This window comes from Myotis myotis, unplaced genomic scaffold, assembly GCF_014108235.1.
Source record: "Myotis myotis isolate mMyoMyo1 unplaced genomic scaffold, mMyoMyo1.p scaffold_m19_p_2, whole genome shotgun sequence".
Classification (NCBI taxonomy): domain Eukaryota; kingdom Metazoa; phylum Chordata; class Mammalia; order Chiroptera; family Vespertilionidae; genus Myotis; species Myotis myotis.
The window spans coordinates 205,721,232-205,730,563 of record NW_023416324.1 but is presented as its reverse complement, the minus strand read 5'-3'; the positions used below and the strand labels follow the sequence as shown (position 1 = coordinate 205,730,563).

The window sequence follows — 9,332 nt, the reverse complement described above, 5'->3', positions numbered from 1 at the left end:
TCCTGGCTAATTTGCATATTAGCTTTTATATATATATATAGAGAGAGAGACTAGAGGACTGGTGCACAAAATTCGTTCATGGGGGGATGGGTCCCCTCAGCCCAACATGCACCCTCTCCAATCCGGGAACCCTCGGGGGATGTCCGACTGCCTGTGATTGGGCCTAAACCGGCAACTGGACATCCCTCTCACAATCCTGGACCACTGGCTCCTAATCACTCACCTGCCTGCCTGCCTGGTTGCCCCTAACTAGCCCCCCCGTATGCCTGATCACCTCTCACTGCCTCTGTGTGCCAGCCTGATCGCCCCTAACTGACCCCCTGCTGGCCAGGTCACCCCCAACTGCCCCCTCTCTGATGGCCTGGTTGCTCCTAACTGACCCTCCCACCGGCCTGGTTGCCCCTGTTCCCCCCCTGCTGGTCTGGTTGCCCCCAACTACTCCCCCTATTGGCCTGGTCACCCCTCATAGCCCCCCCACCAGCCTGGTCGCCCCACACAGCCTGCTTGTTCAGTCGTTTGGTCGTTCCTCACTAACCCCCCTGCCAGCCTGGTGAGGGCATGAGGGTTAATTTGCATATTACCTCTTTATTATATAGGATATATAGATTGTTCATGCATCTGTCTTCCCATCTCACCACCTCCTCAACTCCTCCAGAGGAGCAATATTTTCTGACAGTGCCTAATGCTGGCATACTCTGGCCTAGGCAAGCATTCAGAGGTAGTCTGAACTTTGTTAATTGTTTAAATCTGCTTGTATATGTTTCCACATTGATCTGATTTTTCCAACTATTACCAAAAAGGAAGAAAAGTTACATCTAATAAAAAATGTTATCCCCCCCCCAAAAAAAATCCCTATTTTCAAAAAATATTTATTGACTATTTTTTAAATCATTTTTTAAAAATTCACTATTGACTGAGTGTCATCTCATATCATCCAGGTAAGTTGTTCAATTCAGTATCGACATATTCCCTTTATTTTGTTTGTTTTGTTTTTGAGGGTTTTTTTTTTCTCATTAAACTTTGTTACTTTAATGGGTCTTCAATTCTGTGAGAGATTTTTGGTCATGTTGTTTCCATTAAAAGGTACTGATTTTAAAAACGAATAACTTAAAAACTGCCACACACACCAAAGAACCAAATGGTCCACAAAACATTCTCTCTTTTCCTTCTGAAGATTTTACGATGCATTGTAATCATTAACCAGCCTTTCACTATCAAACTTAAACAGCCAATCGAGACACACAGTTCTGAGCCCATTCTTCCACCACTGAGTAAGACGGGGGTGGCAGGTGTAGGGAATAATATTCATTTAGCCTTCTTAGCTTTCTGGGCCGACTTGGTGACTCTGCCAGCTCCAGCTGCCTTCTTGTCCACGGCTTTGATGACACCCACAGCAACTGTCTATCTCATGTCATAAACAGCAAAATGGCCCCACGGAGGGCAGTCAGAGAAGCTCCCAACACACGTGGGCTTGCCAGGAGCCATATCGACGATGGCAGCATTACCAGATTTCAAAAACTAAGTACCATCTTCCAACTTTTTCCCAGAAGGACGATCAATCTTCTCCTTCAGCTCAGCAAATTTGCAAGTGATATGAGCTGTGTGACAATCCAGCACAGGTGCATAGGCAGCACTGATCTGGCCTGGGTGGCTCAGGATAATCACCTGAGCTGTGAAGCCAGCTCCTTCCACTGGTGGGTCATTTTTGCTGTCACCAGCCACACTGCCAGAGGAATATCTTCGATAGACCCCTTCTTCATATTGAAGCCCACATGGTCCCCAGAAAGAGCTTCACTCAAAGCTTCATGGTGCATTTCAACAGACTTTACTTCAGTTGTAACATTGACTGGAGCAAAGGTGACCACCAGGCCGGGCTTGAGAACACCAGTTTCCACTTGGCCCACAGGGACAGTACCAATACCACCAATTTTGTAGACATCCTGGAGGGGCAGATGCAGGATCCTGTCAGTTAGACCAGTTGGTGGCAGGATGCAATCCAGAGCTCCAGCAGCGTGGTTCCACTGGCATTGCCATCTTTACGGGTCACTTTCCATCCCTTGAACCAAGGCATATTAGCACTTGGCATGTGGTCATCATTCCAACCAGAAATTGGCACAAATGCTACTGTGTCAGGGTTGTAGCCAATTTTCTTAATGTAGCTGCTGACTCCTTTAACAATTTCCTCATACCTTTTCTGGCTGTAGGGCAGCTCAGTGGAATCCATTTTGTTAACACCCACAATCAGCAACTTCACACCCAGTGTGTAAGCCAGAAGGGCATGCTCACGGGTCTGCCCGTTCTTGGAGATACCTGCTTCAAATTCACCGACACCAGCAGCAACAGTCAGGACAGCACAGTCAGCCTGCGATGTGCCTGATGAACATGTGCTTCATGTTTTTGGTGAAGTCTGTGTGTGCTGGGGCACCAATGATGGTGACATAATGCCTGCTAGTCTCGAGTTTCCACAGGGACATATCAATGGTGATACCACACTCCCATTCAGTTTTCAGTTTATCCAAGATCCAGGCATTCTTGAAGGAGCCCTTCCCCATCTCAGCAGCCTCCTTCTCAAATTTTTCAGTGGTTCTTTTGTGGATCCCACCACATTTGTAGATCAGATGGCCAGGAGTGGTAGACGCCAGAATCTACATGTCCAATGACAACGAGTCCATGTGATTCTTTTCCTTTCCCATTTGGGGTTTGATTTAGTGGTGGTTTTCACAAAACCTGTGTTCTGGTGGCAAACTGGCAAACCTGATTCAAAGAAGCCACATCTTCCATTTAAAATAGAAGAGGAATTTTGTGCATTATTTCAAGCACTAGGAGAAAATATCAAGATTTCTCACTCCTTGATAATTCTTACTAATTTAAATAATCTGTATTATGTGATTAAGTCACTGAACCAGGAGTATACTGGGAAATCAAGTGAAGAAGAGCATGTCTGCTGAAAGCCCTGATGAAAACATTGCAAAGAGGATAAATTTTACCCCAAGAAATGATCAAAGTCTATTATTGGCAATCTATGATTTATATCCAAACAAAAGGATAGATCATATTGGCTGTCTCTGTCAATCTCCTACCATACTCTCTACCTTTGTTCAAAATAAAATATTCATCTCTCTCTGATACAAATGAAAAATTACTTAAAATCCAGCTCTTTTTGCTGTAGTCAGATCTATTAATATATACAGAAGTGATTTTTATGGCTGTACCTCCATGTCTTATGTCCTTGAATTACAATGACCCTGATGAAAACACTAGAGCTCAGGGTTTTGCAGTCGTGGGGTAAGTGAGGTTCTCTGGGGCCATGCCAACAGACTGTCTCTAAAGCCAATGCAGTTGTAAGGGAAGGTCACTCCAACTGGGACTACCATTGCTTTGCATTTCCAGCATTCTCATATTTACCAAATACATAAAATATCAGAACTCCTATTTTGTGTACATCTGAATGTGCCCCAATGTTTTTCTACATGTTTACTACAAGAATAAGTTGCATGACTCCACCAACCCTCAAAACTCTCTTGTCATCATATTGTAAACATCCTTAAACTAAAGGTAGCCTTTAAAAGTTGAACAAGTACTCGCATGAAATAATGTAAGGGAGAATTAGCAGAAAAATGGGTAGAAAATAAGAACTGAAGTTTAGATGGTGGAAAAAAATCTGTCTCAGAAATCTCAATAAGTCATTATAATTAAAAGAGAAAATACAACTTCAAAGCATTGTAATTGCTGCAAACAAATAAGCTAACATTTTTCATTTTTTTCAACATCCAAAAAAGGACAGGAAATCTAAGGGATGGCAAAAAACTATCCTCTGTGTGCATGTTTTCCTTAAAAGACTTACCCATCCAAATTGAAAGTGTTCAATTCCTTAAGACATTTCACATTATGTATGAAAAGAATAAGATTTTCAAATTATTTAAAGGATGAGCAGCTAATGTATCTCAATGTATCTATTGCGAAATAAGAAAAGCATATTTCTATAGTGGAAAATACCTTTTGTTTATTCTATGCCAGCAAGGATGGCTGTGATTTTTAGAACATTGTAACATTCAATAATGTTTTGCCCAACGTTCTTTTCAGACCAGTTTTTACAGAAAATATTTGAGAAGAATGGGAAAGAAATAAAGCGGGAAAGAATAAAGTAACAATTTCAACTACTGGTGCACAGTAGTTCTTAAATTAACCTCTCAGAGAAATGAAAAATGACACAAGAAAACATCCACTTTAGAGAGAGTTCATGATGATATGCAAACTGCTGCCAAGTTGGACTCTGCTCATTAAAGTTTTAAGACTATCGTCTTGAAGCCTTTCTCAGAGGCAGCATCCCGCACGTGATGGCTGTCTCATGCTATTTGTACACACATTAATTTGTAAAGAGATCCAAGTGAAGCCTGAAAGGAAACAGTGAAGGGTTAGAGCCCACTAATGCCTGACAGGATCTTTTTCCCATTATGGAAACAACACAAAATCCTTAACCAAGTTAGGGAGTTAGGTTGTGTATGCACAAAAGTTAAACAGATATACGCTTATACGTACACACATGTGCACACACACACATGATATACTGCTCTTCTTTTTAAACATAGTTTCATGTTCTAGACATCCTCAAGATGAAAACGCTACCATGCTAGCTATAGTCCTCTAGGAATCAGAATGTGCACTCTGAAGCCAGACTACACAGATTTAAATCCTGTCTCTTCCATTAAAGGTGTATGACCTTGAGAAACTTACTTAACTTCTCCATTTATTAATATTCTCATATGTAAAATGAGAATAAGATCTACTTCTTTCAGGCAGTGCCCTCGGTGGTCCCGGATCTGTCTCCTGCTTCAACAGTGTTTGGATGGAACAGACCCAGGGACACCCTTCTCCCAGCCTCCGGCCTCCCTCCTGCGTCTCATCCAGTCACCACCTTCAGAACCACCTCCAGGACCAGCCTACACACCGGCTTCTTTTCTACCTTAACTCCTTACTGCCAAACAACCGTGAGCTCCCAAACTCATCAGAATTATTCCACCGAGGTGGAGGCTGCTGCCCACTGCCTGTCCCCCCGCCTCTGCGGGCCTCCCACACCTACCTCTCTCGGGGCTTCTGTTGCGACCATGAAGATGTGGCTCTGGAGGGCATGGGCCACTTCTTCCGTGAGCTGGCGGAGAAGCCGAGGGCGCTGAGCTTCTCTTAAAGCTGCAAAACCAGCATGATGGCCGCATTCCCTTCCAGGACGTGCTGAAGCCTCCCAAGGTGAGTGGGCAAAACTCAGGGCCCATGGAAGCCGCCCTGGCCTTGGAGAGGAGCCTGACCCAGGCCCTTTGGAGCTGCAGGCCCTGGGTTCTACCTCCAGACCCTCAGCTCTGTGACTTCCTGGAGAACCACTTCCGGGGTGAGGAGGTGAAACTCATCAAAAAGATGGGCGACACCTGACTCACCTCCGCAGGCTGCCGGCCCCCAGGCTGGGCTGGGCGAGTATCTCTTTGAAAGGCTCAGCCTCAAGCATGACTAGGAGCCTTCGGAGCCCAGAGGCCTTTGAGGGGCCCCTCTGCATCCCCTGGTGTCTCTGGCTTTTACCTGAGTCTCCCCCAAACTAATAGCCATTCTTTTAACCACCCAGAAGCCCTCTCTCATGCGTTGGACCAAATGAAACAATAAAGATCTACCTCACTTGGTTCTTGAGAAATAGCACTAGAAATATGGAAGAAAAAAAAAAGCAGCACATAAATATCAAAGTATGTTATGAGTATCCCCTTTAGTTCCTACTCAAAACATTTGGGGCTTTTTTGTTGTTTTTTTCCCCCAGTTTTATTGAAATATAATTGACATTTGGCAAAATATGTATAATATTTTTATTTATCCATTCATTTGTCAATGGACACCAATTGTTTCCATGTCTTGGCTATTTGGCTATCCTATATAATAAAAGCCTAATATGCTAAGTGCCCAGTCGTCCAGTAGGCTGTTCAGCCAATCAAAGCATAATATGTTAATGGTATGCCAAGGCCGCTCAACCACTCGCTATGATGTGCACTGGCCACCAGGGGGCAGACACTCCAACTGGTAAGTTAGCTTGCTCCTGGGGTCTGGCCAATCAGGACTGAGTGAGACAGGCCGGACATACCCTGGAGCCCTCTCACAGTCCCTCCCTCGCTGGCCAACCTTCTGTGTCCCTCCCCGGCCCCGTGCACTGGTGGGGTCCCTCGACCTTTCCGGCACCCTCTTGCAATCCAGGACCCCTCGGGGAATGTCAGAGAGCCAGTTTTGGCCTGATCCCGCAGGCCAGGCTGAGAGACCCCACTGGTGCACAAATTCGTACACCAGGCCCCTCGTTGTTAATAATATTGATGTGAAAGTTGAATGCAGTTATATAGTGTTTTCATTTTCAGATGTATTCCATAAATGGAATTGCTAGATCATATAGTAGCTCTGTTTTTAATTTTTTCAAAATCGCCATACTGTTTTCCATAGTAGCTATACCAATTTGCATTCTCACCAACCGTGGGCAAAGTTTCTTTTTCTTCACATCCTCACCAGCAGTAGTTATCTCTTGTCTTTTTGATGATAGTCATTCTATCAGGTGTGAGGTGATAGTTCATTGTGGTTTTGTTTTGCATTTCTCTAATTATTAGTGATGTTGAGCAGCTTTTCATGTACCTATTGGCCATTCATATATCTCCTTTGGGAAAAAATGCCTATTCAGGTCCTTCACCCATTTTTAATTGGATTATTTGTTTTTTCTGCTAACAAGTTGTATGATTCCATATGGCTGACTAGGGGTTTATTTTTCCCCCATTCCATAGGTTATCTTAGCATTGTGTTGAATTATTATTATTTTTTTTTCTGTGCAGAAGCTTTCTAGTTTGATGTAGTCCCACTCATTGATTTTTGTTATGTTGCTTATGCTTTAGGACTAATGTCCAAAAATTCATTGCCAAGACCCATATCAGGTAACTTTTTTCTATGTGTTTTTTCTAGGAGTCTTATGGTTTCCAGTGTTACATTTAAGTCTTTAATCCATTTTAAGTTAATTTTTGTGAATGGTAAAAGATATACTACTTTTGCAACTTCCTAAAATTCTATAATCATTTTAAAATAGAATGTTAAATAATGTTGGCTAACTACAAATATTTGAAGGTTTTCCAAAGCTAAGATATGGAAATATGAAGAATTTGTTTCACCCTTAATCCTCTCTATATCTCAAACTTAGAAACAGCTTTGGAAAAGAAGTTGGTATGGGCATTTGTATGTATATAGAGTGGGCAGGGGAAAGTAGACCAAAGGCCAGTAAGGGTCCTTGGACTTGGTGCTATTGAGTTGTTGGATTTCTTGGGGTGATTTTATTTGCAAGTAAGAGAAGACCCAAAACAAACTGGCTTAAACTGGAATGCACTGGCTCAATGCAGTACGGAGACTATTTAGGCCTCTGGTATGGTTTGATTAGGACTCCAGCCTGTTTATCTATAATTCACTGAGCTCTGCTCATCCTGGTGCTTCCTTAGCTTTATCCTGAGCCTGGCTCTCCTCCTGACAGCCAAGTACCATTAGCAGTTCCAGGCCTCACACAAAGATGCAACATCATTCAGAAGGAGACATAACTTCTCCCAAACTTTGAAAAATGCCACGGGCTTCACCCTGATTGGAACAACTCATGTCATGTGGCATTCTGGACCAATGCCTGGGACCAGGGAGATGGAATTGCACTGTGGGCTAAGCCAATTACAAGCCACTTCTGAAGCTGGAGCTCAGGTCAACTATCAGGATTGGTGGCTTCTTTAGAGTAGAGGAGAAGCAACAATAATGTCCACTGCAAACAAACACATGTACCTAACAGGGGCTGTGCCTGCCTAAAAGTCATGTGGATAGTATTAACCGGAAAGCTTTGTTCCTTCATTTAATGTCCCATCCATTAAATGGTTGGGTAACAGATCCATTCAATCAAATATGCATTGTGAAAGATATTTTTTGCTTAATTAGCCAGCCAGTCATTTTTTCTAATAACTAGAGAATTTAATTATTATTTCACTACTTTAATAGATGCCTTGATAGAGTGGTTTTCCAAATATCGATTACATTTTATATGAGTGTGCATTTAGACTGTGTTTACCTATGTCTAGAATTTTTTCAAGGATTTTTTTTTTTTTTGCCAATTTAAAAAATGAATTGTTAAAGCAACTAAGTAGCTTACTCTTTTAGGAGGATTAATCAATAACCAAGAACTAGCACAGTCACATTTTGTCTGCACAAGGTACATTCAACCAACTGCAAAGTTGGAGTTGGGGAGTAGGCTAGTATTTTCTTTCTTTTGCAAATTGACATATAACTGATCTATTAGTCTTTTCTCCTCCATCCTCAAATTTACTTATAATTTTATCAAATCAACCAGTTTTGTTGGCACCATAAAGCCACAATACATATTCATGCTGTTTGCCCAGTAAATTAACTACAATATTATGGAAGCATTTCTCATATGCAAATGTGCACTATGAAGTGCACCGAACTGAACATCAGCAGCAGTTTCCTCTAAAGTTTAAAAATCAGCTCTTAAAATTTATCTTCTTTAACCATCTGGTCATGGTGCTAAATGACTTAGAAAAACTGTCTCACACTTTTACTGGCTTGAGAGAGGGTAAATTTTTGTTTTTAGTGTCTTCTATTATTCTTGTATTCAAATGAAGAGCAAAGAGGCCCTGATATTAGCACATACACTGTGCGCAGCTCAGATACCTACTGTGCATATCTCTTATTTCTTTACATTCTAGAAATGTTCTTTCCACATACTCCCACTTAATATTTCACTGTTACTCTCTTCTAGACACACAGGTTTGTTTTGTTTTGTTTTGTTTTAAAAAAGGTTTATATGTACAAAAATCTTTTTATTCCTTTAGTCTTTTGATTTATCTTCTTATCCTGACTGATTCATGGACATCCCCCTCCTTTATTTAATTATACTGTGTCTCCTCTCCCTGATTTTCTTTAGCCTATGAAGTGCCAAGGACCTTGTATTTCCGCTGCATCTTTTATTTTAGACTGGCAATTTTTTTAATTGAATGCTCTTCTTCACAAATTTGCAAAAAGAAAATTTGCTTCTCTGTTTCTCTCAAGATTTAGTCTTCAGGGTGAGCTGGAACAGAAAAGAGACTTTAAGCCATTCTATGTATAGAAAAAGGAAGTCTGTAACCTGAGCAACTACAAGAAAAACTGTCTAAATGTAATATTTTAGAAATTTCAAAAACACACATTTAGCTTTTCCTCTATTAAATGTAGTTTTATTCTAAATTACAGTTTTTTTAAATGCAAAGCTTATTTCCTAAATTAATATAACATTCTGCAACCAAAAA

The 9,332-nt window shown here is 41.5% G+C and overlaps 1 pseudogene; it reads right to left on the bottom strand.

Moving 5' to 3' along the window:
• Window positions 1-946: 946 nt before the first annotated feature.
• LOC118675797 overlaps window positions 947-9,332 on the bottom strand; it is a 28,244-nt pseudogene continuing 19,858 nt past the window's right edge.